The sequence below is a fragment of the Rattus norvegicus genome, chromosome 3 (genome assembly GCF_036323735.1).
Source record: "Rattus norvegicus strain BN/NHsdMcwi chromosome 3, GRCr8, whole genome shotgun sequence".
Taxonomy (NCBI): Eukaryota; Metazoa; Chordata; class Mammalia; order Rodentia; family Muridae; genus Rattus; species Rattus norvegicus.
Window position 1 is genome coordinate 182,842,443 of NC_086021.1, and position 15,155 is coordinate 182,857,597.

The following is a 15,155-nucleotide window of genomic DNA, read 5'->3' on the forward strand; positions in this document are numbered from 1 at the left end:
AGTCACAGTTATTCTGGGACACATGGGGTCTGACGACCACTGGCTGGACTTGCCCAATCAAATTAAGAAGTAGAGATGAGTGAACTGTATAAAAAGGCATGATGTATTCATATACCTTTCATAGTAAATATAGCTAGAATTTTGAAACATAAAGGTTCAAGTGTATACATAGAAACAGCACACAAAATTAAAAGAAAGCTGGACTGCAGGAATTAATACCAGACAATGGGGACAAAGACACTAGACAACAAGTGAAAGAGGCAACTTGTTAAAAAAAAAAAAAAAAGACACAATGCTAGCAGGGTATGCGGCTAGCACCAAAGCTTCCACACAAGAACGTGAGACTAGCTAACAGCAATTACAGCTCAGCATGTGAGCACCGTCCTCTCAGGGGTGGCCCACAGGAGCACAGGAGTGTGTGAGCACCGTCCTCTCAGGGGTGAGAGGCGGCCCACAGGAGTGTGTGAGCACCGTCCTCTCAGGGGTGAGAGGCGGCCCACAGGAGTGTGTGAGCACCGTCCTCTCAGGGGTGAGAGGCGGCCCACAGGAGTGTGTGAGCACCGTCCTCTCAGGGGTGAGAGGCAGCCCACAGGAGTGTGTGAGCACCGTCCTCTCAGGGGTGAGAGGCGGCCCACAGGAGTGTGTGAGCACCGTCCTCTCAGGGGTGAGAGGTGGCCCACAGGAGTGTGTGAGCACCGTCCTCTCAGGGGTGGCCCACAGGAGTGTGTGAACACCGTCCTCTCAGGGGTGAGAGGCGGCCCACAGGAGTGTGTGAGCACCGTCCTCTCAGCGGTGAGAGGTGGCCCACAGGAGTGTGTGAGCACCGTCCTCTCAGGGGTGAGAGGCGGCCCACAGGAGTGTGTGAGCACCGTCCTCTCAGGGGTGAGAGGCGGCCCACAGGAGTGTGTGAGCACCGTCCTCTCAGCGGTGAGAGGCGGCCCACAGGAGTGTGTGAGCACCGTCCTCTCAGGGGTGGCCCACAGGAGCACAGGAGTGTGTGAGCACCGTCCTCTCAGGGGTGAGAGGCAGCCCACAGGAGTGTGTGAGCACCGTCCTCTCAGGGGTGAGAGGTGGCCCACAGGAGTGTGTGAGCACCGTCCTCTCAGGGGTGGCCCACAGGTGCACAGGAGTGTGTGAGCACCGTCCTCTCAGGGGTGAGAGGCAGCCCACAGGAGTGTGTGAGCACCGTCCTCTCAGCGGTGGCCCACAGGAGCACAGGACAGTAAGAGGGAGGGCTGTAGGTGGCTCTGAGGGCAAAGGTGCTTGCAACCAAGCCTAGTCACTGTGTCCCAGGAGAAAGAAAAGAGCCTGTCCTTCAAGTTGTCCTCTGATCTCAGTAAGGGCACTGTGGCATTCAAGCGTCCACCCATGTACGCACAGCAACAAATGAGCTTCATACAATAGGGCTAAATTAACACAGAAGACCTGCACGACGCTCCCCTCCAAATTAACGCAGCTGACAGAATGTGTAAGATACTCTCCCCGGAATACTGGCATACAACACTGGTTCCAGACAGAACGGGCTGAAACATAAATAAATAAGCAAATTTAAAAAAAATAAAGAAAAAAATAAAGAACTGCAAAAGGTTTTGACCATAAACACAGTAAATGAAAGCAGAAATAGCAGTAAGATATTGAAAGTTGTTTAAGTATTTGAAAATGGCAAAGTGCACTTGTGAATACTCACGGGTCCACAGAAGCTCAGCACAAGTTCTAGGAGTGCCTGCTGACGACAGGCAGGCTCGAGGCTTCTTCAGCTGCACAGTGGGTTCAAGGCTAGCCTGGGAAACATGACACCCCTGTCAAAACAAAAATAAAAACACACTACAAACATGCCTCCTGTTCACTTGTGGGTAAGCCACACAAAGGCTCTAGAAAAACAACCTGAGGAGAAGCCCACACACGACTCAGGAGGCACAGGGTTTGTATGTGAACTATCCCTAGTCTGTGTACGTGGGGTGTGGTACTAGCTTGAGGTACTGTCAGGAGTGGAACTGTTAGGTGGAGAGGCCTAGTAAGGAAGTTTAAGTCTTTGGGGACACACCCCGGAATGAGAATCCGGTCTCCATCTTTCCTGTCTGACCACCATGAGGTGAGTGGCTTCGCCCCATGTATCCTCCACCATTTATCTCTGACACCAGACCTAAAAGCCGTGGCTCCAACTGAGTGTGGACAGAAGCCTCTAATACCATAAGCACAGACACATCTTACCTTTAGATGGATGCTTCCTAAGTCACCAAGAAAAGCCAACTAAGTAAACAACAAACTGTACAATGTAAAAGTGCAGATGGTGCTGGGCTCCATCCCGGACAGGGAACAAACCCAAGCCTCGGAAGGAACCTTTATCAAATCTGTATGTTAGATGACAGTGTTAGCTGGTCAAGGGGGTACCTCTAATCTCAGCACTTGGGAGGCAGAATCAGATGGGTCTCTATGCCACAGAGGCCAGCCTCCTCTACAGAGTGAGTTTCAGGCTGGCCAGGGCTACACAGTGAAACCCTATCACAAAATCTCAAATAAATAAATGACAGACAAGATTGTACTCAGCTGCATTTCCCAAGCATCACTGTCACCCTGTGAGTTCAGGGGTATGACAACGAGGGGCCTCTTCTCAGGAAAATGCACCTGAAGCAATCCCGGCAGAGTGGCATGAGGTCTACAAGCAGCCATCAGAGGTCAAAGGAAAACTCACAGACTTAAGGCCACAGAGAATGTGAAGGGGACAGGGCAAAGTGCTGGCAGGGGAAGGATCAAAGTAGAGGGCACAAGAGGATTCTTAGTGCTACTGCCTGCCTGCCTGCCTGTGTCTGTCTGTCTGCCCACATTTCTGTCTGTCTCTCTCTTTCTCGTGTGTGTGTGTGTGTGTGTGTGTGTGTGTGTGTACATCAGCGCGTGCCCACAAGACAGAGAGACTGAGAGAAATGGCTTAATTTAATGGCTTCTTAGCAAACTATAAAAACATGAACTTTACTTAAAATGTACAGTAAGAGTAGAGCACACCTTAAATCCCAGCCCTGGGTGCAGTGGGAAGTGGGGTGGTGGTGCAGAGACAGGTGCATCTCTGAGTTGGAGGTCAGCCTGGTCTACAGAGTGAGTTCTAGGACAGCCAGGGATACACAGAGAAACCCTGTCTTGAAAAACAAAAACAAAACAACAAAAAAGTAAGGAAAGAAGAAACCAAACCTTATTTTTCACAAGGATCAGTCCAGTACACAGAAATCCAGAGCCTCCGGGGGAATGCAGTCAAGTTATCATCAGCACAGTATCAGTGAGAGGGGACAAGAGCTCAGAGCTGAGCTCACTCCCATCTACCCTGTCAGCCATTCAGCAGTGAGGCTGCCATGGAGGTGCACTCCTGGGAGGGAAGCCTCCCGCGCCACAGAATTGAACCTGACAAGTCAGGACGCTGTGGTGGCTGTAGCTTCATAGCTGCATTGCTGTGTTTACATACAAGACACACACACACACACACACACACACACACACACACAGAGAGAGAGAGAGAGAGAGAGAGAGAGAGAGAGAGAGAGAGAGAGAGAGAGTAGAGAAAAACTTACAGCACAAAGAGAAGGGCTAGAAGCATTGCATTCATCATGATCGATCGGCTGATGGATGGAAGCTTCTAATGGGAGTCCCATTGGCTGGCTGGTTTACTTGTTTTCTAGGAACTGCTAAGCTCCCGCAAAGCATGTTTGAGAACGAAACAATAAGAAAGCCAAGGCCATCCCGGTGCTCAGGGTGGCGAGTCGTGCTCTGTGACGTCACATCTCTGATGACCTAGTTATGGTACTCAGATCCACACAGTAACGGGTACATCAGAGTCTGTGAGGACATGTGTCTGAACAAAGTGGTAGCATAGGCCAGAGAGGACAGTGCCCCACCTCACACACTGTCCAGACAATAGTCACGACTCCAGGTAGACTGGAGAGCCAATGCAAAATGTAAAATGTAGAAAAAATAGCGTAGAGAAGAGCTACAGCCCTGAACCCAGCAAACATTCCTTTTGGTTGTTTCTTGAGATAAATTTTCATAAGTAGCCCAGTGTGATGGTTTGCATATGCTTGGCCCAGGGAGTGGCACTATTAGAAGGTGTGGCTTTGTTGGAGGAGGTGTGTCACTGTGGGGTGGGCTTGCAGACCCTCCTCCTAGCTGCCTGGGGATGCTCAGTTTGTTCCTGGCTTCCTTCGGGTGAAGATGTAGAACTCAGCTCCTCCTGCACCATGCCTGCCTGGATGCCCCTGCCTTGATGATAGTGGACTGAACCTCTGAACCTGTAAGCCAGCCCCAATTAAATGTTGTCTTTGTAAGAGTTGCCTTGGTCACAGTGACTGTTCAAGCAGTAAACCCTAACTAAGACACCCAGCCTATCCTTAAATTTGGTACTGCCCTGCCTTAGGTGCTGAGGGGAGGAGTGAGCCATTACATCCATGCAAACATGCTTTATGACCTGATGTAAAACAGGCAGTAACCAGGAAAGACGAAGCAAGCAAGCAAGCTGTGAACCAGATGAAGATGAAGAACGAGGGCCACCATTCCTGGGCTCTCCCAGTGCTATGGCTTCTAGGGTAAATGCTGACACAGGCCATCACCCTATGAAGAACAAGCAAGTAGTCAGTAAGGACAGACTCTGGAGAGCCGGTTGGCTCTATCAAGATTGGGCTGTCCAGGGAAGATGCTCAGGATAGAGATGAGCTAAGGTCTGTTGCTGGTCTTTGCTACTCTGTGGGTTTTTCCTATTCTTTATTCTTCCAGTTTCACCACATCATGAGCTAGGAAAGAAAGATGGATGAGGAGAGGGGAGATAAGAGAGGCCTGACTCTAATATACCACAACAAACCCCCTTAAAAGATCAACCTCACTCTCAGGGCCCTAGCATTTATATAACCTCTGAAAAGTACTCAGAATTCCAAATATCATACAATCACAGAAACTGTTTTCACAGCTGCAGCTGCCAATGACACGCCTCTGCCAGAGCACGAGGCAAATCATAGTCAGCTTTTGAAAAGAGCTCCATACTTCACACCTGGGACAAAACAAAACAAAACAAAACAACAACAACAACAACAAAAACCCCAAAATATAAATGTATTCTTACAATATTTCTGTTTTGTTTTGTTTTGGTTGCTCTTAAAGAAACCAGACTTCCAGAATTCTCAGAACTGAGGTTTAAAGGGAAGGAAAGGACCAGTGAGCCAGGTGAAGATTCAGGGACAAAGGCATTCATGAGCCAGAGGGGACGGAGCGCGTGAAATGAAGGGGACAGACAGGAGAGACAGAGGTGAAGGTGTACAGGTCCAGGGGAGTCTGGGCAGCCTTGGTTCCTGATTTCTTCAAGAACCAAATCAAGGTCATCACTAAAAGCAAGACGGACTGGACTGGGTCAGTCCTGCTACAGAGCGACGGTGGGTCTGAGCAGGACTGGGACGATGACCAAGCCCTCCGCTGAAACTGAACCAACACGGGACGCGGGACAGGAAGCCTTCAGCACACATTTCCCTCTGCTCAGCTGGCGTCTGTACCAACAGCAGTGTATACTCGGTCATGGCTCAGTGAGAAAGAGCATATGGAGCTCACACAGGCTTTAAACTTGACCCCGAGCTCCACCAAAGTAACAAAATAAGGGGGCAAGTGAGCCTAGGAAGACAGACTCTGTAGACACAACCCAGGTGTCCTGGAGACAACTGCAGCCCACCTTACCCATAAGCTCCCTGGAGCGTCTCATAGCAACAGGAGGCTAGCAGCTCAGGATGCTGCTTACTGGCTGAAGACGTTCTTGCTCGCCGAACAGGTTCTTCCCAAGTGAGTGCACAGGGTCGGGTAATCATGGCCAGGGATGTCCAAAAGAGCCATGACCTTCCCACTGTCAGTCTGGACCACAATCTTCAAATCCATCTAAACAGGAAGAGGAAACTCTAAAACTGTCTACAGGTGCCATCAGTAGTGATGGGTCACAGAGGAAGACATGCCCTGTGGCTGGGCTGCCCAGTGCATGCTCCTAGAAGTCATTCACAAGTGAGCCAACAGCTATGGAACTACAAAAGAAGGGGCAGCAACCAGTATCACAAAGGAAAATGGCTTCCATTGACACCCATGGTAAACACTCATCTCTGGAAAATCTATACCTCCCTTCTAATATGCCAAAAAGTCAGATTAAAAAAAACAAATTTCACTCTGCCGGCAAGCATCCAACATCTTGTGCACCCAAAATCCTGTCTGTCTAAGGTGCTCACAGGACTTCATGTACTCCTGGTACCAAATCCCACCCATTCACATCCTAGCCTAGCAACACTCAGGAAGGCTCCTCCCACATCTCCCTTAGTCCATCCAGGATGAGAAGTGCACTGAGGTGGCTGAGCTGAGACTTGAGCCCTGGAGCCAATGCACCTGGAACAGAAGGAGTCTCATGAGGACCTCTGGTTGGCTGTGTGACCAGAGAGCGTCACTCTGCACTTCACACCCTGACAGAAAACTACCTTGCGCCATCAGAGTGGGGGGACATAGGAGTTCTTGTATATGAAGACCTGTGAGATCTGTTCTCCAACCATGTGACCTGGCCAATCCCGACCACCCCATCTTTTGATCTGTGACCTTTAATTTGGACCATGGCTGGCTCTCTCATCTCCAAGATGTTCTGCAGATGATGCTCCTCTTTTCCGCTATCCTGGGCTTTGAGGTGGTGACTAGTGGGCAGCAACTCTACAAGAGCTCCCCTGCCCGGCACAGCATGTCAAAGGCTCCAACAGCACGAGTGTGGCTGACCTACAGTCCAGCTCTCTCACTGCATGGTGCGGTGAGGCCGTCAGCAATAGATTCTTCCTTGGGTAGGCATCTAAGCACTTACTACTGACTTCTTTATGCCCAGCACAAGGCCTGGTGTGCAGTACATGGTTCTTAATCACCTGATGAGCAAACCCACTCTAGAGCCATGCATCTCTCTAAGGAAACTTTTAGCCACCAAATTAACATAATCTTTCCATAATTTTTTTCTGTAAAACACACACTAAAGACTTATCACTAAGAGACTAGTGTCTGGGACTGGTGATAGTAAGAAACGTTGTTAGGTAATCAACAATTAAAGTAATAGGGGCCAGGGACATGGCTCAGCCAGTAAAGGACCCGAGTTCAATCCCCAGGACCCATACAAAAGCCAGGCCTGACGGAGAACAATGCAATCGCAAGGCTAAGGAGCAGAGACAGGCAGACCTCTGGACTCGACATTCTATGCTACTTGTAGAGCACTAGGCCAATGGGGGGCTATGTCTCATGTGCACACACACTCACAAATCAATCTCTGTTATCCTTTAAGTGGCTGTGATGGGCCAGGGGTAGGCAGTACCTAGTAGGCGTGACTCAGTTTTTCATTTTTGTCTTTTGAGACAGGATCTGTTATGGAATCCAGTAGCACAACCGGCTCCTTTGTGAGCCATGAGATCTAGGGAACTGCCTGTGTCTCCCACACATGAGGGCTACAGATACACATGGCCATGCCTGGCCTTTCAGGGTGCTGGGGACCCAAACTCAGGTTCTCATGTTTGTGTGGCTGGTACTATTCTGACCAAGCCACCTCCTCAGCCCTCGTGATTCTTTGTAATTTTTTTCTTTATTCTTGAGAACTTCATATAGGTACAAAAATACAACATCTATCCACTTTTACTCCTTTACTCCCAACATGGTCTCTGTCTAAGTTCATGTCTTTTTTTCTGTGATAACCTACTAAGTCTGGCTAGTCACTCCCATACAAAGGGCTAGCCAGTGGAGCATGGGAAAGCTACCACTGACCACAATTCAAGAAGAAGAATTAACTCTCCCCTATGAACTATTCACTGTCAATAACTCCTCAAAAGGGGGCAGGCCCTGGGGATCATCCACCTCATGCACACTGGAATTTCGGCTGTCTTGATCTTCTGTGGAAGTAACCAGAGCTGCTCTTAGTCCATAAGTGCCAAGGCCATGTTGTGTCCAGATGACAGCACTCACAGTACTCCTCCATCTTCCAGCTCTGGCTTCCTTTCTCCTTCTCTTCAAGATTCTCTGAGCCGTGGTGGGGCATGTGCCAGTCAGCAGCCCTTCTTGCTACTGTCTACCAGCCACACGCCTGGATCACCCAATCACAAACGGGGTGACACAGTTGCTTGCACGACTAGTCATCTCTGTGCACTGTGCTCCCGAACCTGGCAGCCTGCTGTCCTCTACTTGGGTTAAATACGTTAGTGAAGCACTGTGCAAACTGACACAGGACTGTTGGAAGAAAGCGACCACCTGAAGGCAAGCTCTTCAGAGGGTCAGTGAAGATTAGTTAGAGTCAGGAGGCCAACTGAGGTATGGACAAAACAAGAGGAGATATTGTAAACATGAGGACGCACCTCTGTGGCTTGGTAGTTTTATAGCAGTAGTGAGGGGTCAGGTCTGCTACTGTGTGCATATGGAGGTCAAAGGATAACCAGCAAGGGTTGGTTCTCTCCTTTTGCTTTAACTCAGATCTTTAGACCAAGCAACAGTGCTTTTACTACAGAGCTGACTCTGCATCCCTGCACCCATGTCTTTAGGAACAAATCTTGACCCTCAGGAGACCTCAGTCTGAAAAAGCGGGTGAGGCCTCCTAGTATCTACGAAGTCCCAGTGGCTAGACCAGGCCGTGACACAGGCCGTGACACCAGCCTACAAACATGCATTTTTATGTACAACACAGCACTGCTGGAAATTCCTGCTAGGGGCTGGAGAGATGGCTCAGCAGTTAAGAGCATTAGCTACTCTTCCAAAGGACCCATGTTCAAATCCCAGCACCCACATGGCAGTTCACAGCTCTCTCTAACTCCAGTTCTAGGGGATCTGACACCGTCACCCAGACACACATGAGGCAGAACAGCAATGTGAAGAAAACGAGTGTTCTACGAGTGGGCGGGAAGGACGGCTCGCAGGTAAAAGCAAGCGCGGCTCTCACTGAGGTCAAGAGTTTGGTTCCCAGCATCCTCACTGGGCAGGTTACAGCCACCTGTTACCCCAGCTCCAAACTTTTCCTACTCTGCTGCCACCATCTTGTCCCATTCCTGCTGGAGAAGAGGGAATCTACGAGAAGGGTAAGAGATGCAGGAAGGACCTGGATTTGAAACCCAATTATCAAGAAGACTGTTTCAAAGAGAGCCTGGTAGGCTTTGTGTACAACAAAGAGAAAAAGACACAGCTGAGCCCTCCTGGCCCAGCCCTACTGAACCTTTCTACTCTGACCAAAAAGAATAAAGATGAAGGGACACGCTGCCGAGGGCTCCCGGGGCTAGTTTTGGCAAGAGGCCTGCCTCCCTGGCTAGCTCTGGGAGATCAATGGCACCTGCCCTAGAGGTGCCGATGCCCCCCGCTGTACTCTGTACTGGAAATTAGATGTCTGTGCCAGTCACACTGCAGGTGTGAAGAGGCAGGACTTCCACCTGGCAGAGAGGGAGCGGTAGCCAATTGAGGGGTGACTGATAAGAGTGTAGGAGAGATGGCTGGCCATTGCCTGTATGCTCACTTTCCCCTCAAGCACTGGCCACAAGTCTCTCAACTCTTTTAATTAGAAATTAAAACTTATTAAAAATTTAAGCTGCCCGACAGAATTTTAATAAAATATACATTTGTGTGTTCGTGTTTGGTGTCTTCTTCAATTGCATTTCTGCCTTAGTTCTTAGGGCAGGGAGTTCACTGATAAACTAGAACAGCTGGCCAGTGATGCCCAGGGATCTTCCTGTCTCTGCCTACACGGTTCCAGGATTACAGGCAAGTGTGGCCACCCCCCACTTTTAAGTGGGTGCAGGGGATCCGATTAAAGTCTTCAAGCTCGCTGGACAAACACTGTGTAATTTGGTTTATCTTCCCAGGCCCAATTAGTGTTCATTAGTCGTATGTGTGCATGTGCGTGCGTGTGCATGTGCGTGCGTGTGCATGTGCGGCGTGTAGGGTGCGGATGTTAAAATGCCATTTCAAGGCAGGATCACTGGCTGGCTAAGGAGTTCCATATGCTCAAGAGCCTCCCAGAGGTCCAGAAACTGTAGCCCTCAGTCCATGTGAGCTCACCTCTGAGCTCTGGGGCTCACTCAGGCTTTGGAACCCACAGAGATTGACCTGCAGGCACAAGGAGAACCTTAATGCATGAGCCCTTGGAACCCATCTATGCTTGGGCAGAGACTTTGCCATTTTCATACTCTGCAAGAAACATTTTCATCACAGAACTAAAGACCCTGGAGACAGTCGTCAGAAGAAGAGCTGTCACTGCAGAATGCTAATGACCCTACTGCAGAGACATATAACACAGGGACTAGAAGCTACAGGTCACGAGATGCTGAGTGATCAGCCCATACGGAGTATCTCCCATGGTGCAGTGACTAACCACACAAACTCTTCTGATGTTCAGTTTAAAATGCACTGTTTGTAATTTTTTGAAAACTTCATACAACATACTTTGATCATATCTGTCCCCCTCTTCTAGATGCTCCCCTTACTTATTTACTTCATGTTTTCTCTGTCTGTAAGTCTCTGTGTCCATTTGTCTTTTAAACTCATCAAGTCCAGTCTGTATTGGCTGACTACTCCTGGGAGTGGGGTCACTATGCCAAGTGTTACAAATACCACTGAAAAAAGTAGACTTTTCCTTTCCAACAATTCCTGTCAACGGCTCCTCAGCTAGGGTAGGACTTCACACTCCTCTCTCCTCCCTGCTGGCTTTTTTTCAGACTTGAGATTGTACAGGTTGTGTTGCATTCATACATGCAACTGCCCTGCTGTGCACCAGCTCTGCCCTCCATCCCTACCGTCTCCATCCCTGCTGCCCTCCATCCCTGCTGCCCTCCATCCCATCCCTGCTGCCCTCCATCCCTGCTGCCCTCCATCCCATCCCTGCTGCCCTCCATCCCTGCTGCCCTCCATCCCATCCCTGCTGCCCTCCATCCCATCCCTGCTGCCCTCCATCCCATCCCTGCTGCCCTCCATCCCTGCTGCCCTCCATCCCATCCCTGCTGCCCTCCATCCCATCCCTGCTGCCCTCCATCCCATCCCTGCTGCCCTCCATCCCTGCTGCCCTCCATCCCTGCTGCCCTCCATCCCTGCTGCCCTCCATTCCATCCCTGCTGCCCTCCATCCCATCCCTGCTGCCCTCCATCCCATCCCTGCTGCCCTCCATCCCATCCCTGCTGCCCTCCATCCCTGCTGCCCTCCATCCCATCCCTGCTGCCCTCCATCCCATCCCTGCTGCCCTCCATCCCATCCCTGCTGCCCTCCATCCCTGCTGCCCTCCATCCCTGCTGCCCTCCATCCCTGCTGCCCTCCATCCCATCCCTGCTGCCCTCCATCCCATCCCTGCTGCCCTCCATCCCATCCCTGCTGCCCTCCATCCCATCCCTGCTGCCCTCCATCCCTGCTGCCCTCCATCCCATCCCTGCTGCCCTCCATCCCATCCCTGCTGGTCTCCATCCCATCCCTGCTGCCCTCCATCCCATCCCTGCTGGTCTCCATCTCTGGCTCCTACGCTCTCTCCACTTGTAGCTGCATTCAGACCCCAGAGCCTTAAAGAGAGGATGTGACAGAGATGCCCATTTAGGGCCGGGTGTTCCAAAGTCTCTTACAGTCTGCACTGTTTTGTGTGTTGTCATGGTGGGTCTTCACGCTAATCACTGCAAGAAGCAGCTTCTCTGAAGAGGCTGAGTGAGGCTCTGACCTGTGGCATACGTCAGCAGCGCCACTTTGCTGCTACCCTCCCTTAGCAGAATGATGACATTAGGTTTCCCTGGGGCCCACGGCATTTCTAGTCTCAGGCTCTTGGTTCCATTGACAGTGCGGGGTATAAGCCCCATCTCCTGGAGGGGACCTTAGATCCCATCAAAACGAGGTCCTTCTCCTGTAACTGTCTGCATCACACCTGGCAGACAGGTCATCGTTGTACCTGTGGGACTAACAGCTGGGTGAGAGCTGTCTAACTTCCTCATCCGATCCTGTGCGCAGTACCTTCCAGTATAGTAAACACCAGTCATGGGATGAGTCCCAGCTAAAGTTCTCCACATCTGTGACTCAAGTATCTGCTGTCCTCAGCAACAGGGTCTGCCTGCCGAGTTCTGATGCAGGTAATCAAAGCAATGGCAACATCTATAATGTATGGGAAGGGGTTAATGTATGGGAAGGGGTTTATGGAATTCCATCGCCAACAACTCAAAACTAGGGAATCGCGTCCTGGTACTGAAGGTTTTATTTCCTGCTCCTCTGTTATAAATGATCTCCATTTTAGCTCTATTCATATATGTACATATCTTAGGAACTCTCTGCAATAGTAGGCTTCTATATAGCTTTTTAAAAAGGTCTTTAGACCACATAAAATTCTTCAATGTCCAGAATGCAAAAGGATATTACCAAACTTGAAAAGAAGCCAAGCTGATAATAACCAGGAAAAAAAAATAATCAGAAGTTGCCCAGAGGCGATGGAATTAATAGAGAATTTTCTTTAAGCATCAGTTAAAAGACTGTTTAAAAAATATATATATTCCATGTAATCCATGAGAAGCTGAAATACAATATCCCAGTGCGTGTCTGAGTGAGAACATACAACAGAAAACAAAAGATAAGTAGGATACATTAACAGGCGACTAGGAAAATGAAGACTCAGAGGAGACAGCAAGAGGCTGCAGAGACGGCCCAGTGGTTAGAGCATTGGCTGTCCTTCCAGAAGACTGGAGTTCAATTCCCAGCACCCACATGAAAGCTCACAACTGCCTGTAACTCCAGTTCCAAGGGATTCAACACCTTCTTCTGGTTTCCATAGACACCAGACCCATGGTTCACAGACATATATGCAGACAAAGCATCCATACACATAAAGTAAAAAATTTAAAAATTAATACAGGAAACTGTCCAAAAAAAGCAAACACAGTCAAAGGATGAGACATAAGCTCCATGGTGACGAAATGCGTGTGGAAGGGGAGACGAGGTGGGGCCTGCAGGAAGGCTGGGAAAGGAGTGGCTGCTTGTCAGTCTGAGGAGAACTACAAGCCTGCAGACTCAGAAATCAACAGTCCTGCTCTGTGCAGAGTGGCACAAAGGTGTGGGGCATCAGGGGTACTACAGTCAACAGCTAAAACAGTGACCAGAGTGTCCTTCTGAATGGACAAGGATGACCGTAGCCATGGGAAACTCTCAAACGCACTTGAGGGTGGGATGGGAGAGCAGACCTCTTACCAAAGAGAAAGGAAGGGAAATGAGAAGACACAGTTACAGAGCTGAGACACAGTCTGCGGCTAGAGTTGCAGCTTTCAAAATGTAAAGTAGCATAGACATCTAAGGGGAGTTAGATGCTTTTAAGTGTGTATGGTTGTGAGCAGCATGGCATGGGAGCTGGGAACCCGTACATGGGTCTTCTGGGAGAGTCGTGTCTCCAGCAGCACACTGCACAGACTTTCAGACCTGAAGACACTACACTGGCAGCAGACTGTGTGCGATGTGGAGGACTTACTCCAAGGAAACCTGTTCCACTGATGGAGCCTGGAAACCACACCAGTAAGAGGGATGGAAACAGGAACACTAAGGCAGGGGCTGCTCTTTCCCATTCAACAAAAGGTCTCTACATACAGGTAACTGCAGGGCCTTTGGCAGGGAGGGCTCCGAGGGTGAGAGCACTTGCCATGCAAACCTGACAACTTGAGTGTCCTGGAACCCACAATGGAGGAGAGGGATGGGCTACCCAAAACTGTCCTCCAACTCACACAGATAGACCCTGAACAGGTGTGCATGCTCACACGTATACACACACACACACACAGACACCCACACATAGGCACCACACACACATGCATACACACATGCACGCACACACACAGGTACCTCACACATAGTAACAACAAGATGAACAAAGCCTAACTATGTCTAATGTCAAGCCACCAATAACACACTGTGGGGCTCGTGTATTTGTAGAAGTAATACATGGCACCAAGACCAGAAAAACACGGCAAAAGCAGACAGACTAGAAAGGAAAGAGGGAGACCTCCCCATTCACAAACAAGGCCTGGCTATGCCAAGGACCTCAATGAGCTCACAACACAGCAGCTAAAGCATGTGAGTGTTTCAGTAGTGCAGGACACAAGTCTACACACAGCAGCTGGGGTCTAGGAAGACGACAGTCTAGGAAGGGCTGGCCATGCAAGCCACAGGACCTGAGTTCCAATTGCCAACACCCAAACTTTAAAATACTACTTGGGATAGAGGTAAACTGGAAAACTCCCAGGGATCAAGTGTAGGAATCCACAGAGCAATGAGACTTGCTAAGGACAAGACGCAGGTCAGGTACTCCAGGAACTGGAGGCTCAGTACTGTTACATCATCACCTCTTCCAGACTTAACAATGACCCTAGTGCTATCACAATCACAAACTAGCAATCGATTGTGTAGAAATCAATACCCTGCTACATTGACACAGAAATTCGAAGCGTCTAGAACAGTCAAAGCAGTTTTAAAGGAAAAGACTTACTGAGGAACTGCAGGACTGGCTTAAGAATAATCAAGTTGCTTAGCGGAGCTTAGACCGAAGAGTTGTCTGCAAACCTGGAAGTCAGCTCAGCTTTCACAACGGGAACTGGACGGTAAAGAGCAGTCTTCACAGCAAACCAAACAAGACAAGTTAATGCGGAGAGAACGGACCTTGGTCCTCACACTGTCAAGGTCATTAACTCAGAATGGGTCAGACAAACTCAAAACAAGAAACAGTAAAAGATTTAGAGCACTGGAGAAAAAGCTCAAGTCATAACAAAATGATAAATTCAGCCCTGTCACAACCTTTTCTCAGAAGAAGCAGCAGCCAGGTGGGGTGCCCCATATAGCCATGAGTCTGAGGACAACCTGGGTTACAAGTTCCAGACTAGCCTGGGCTATACAATGAGACCTTTTCCTCCTCTCACCATCACCCAACCCAGAGATGATGAAGAGGAAAGCAGAGCCCTGTACAACACCTCAAAAAAAAAAAAAGTGCAAAACAGGCGTTTAATGAGAGATTTGCATAAAGGTTATACATTGCAATGAAAACAAAAATCAGAAAGACAATTCAGTACAGAAGTTAGACAGCATCCTCGGTAATTATGCCAATTAAGACCACAATGAGATCATGCTACACACGCATCAGAAAGACAAGGTTTGAATGACTAGATCAACAT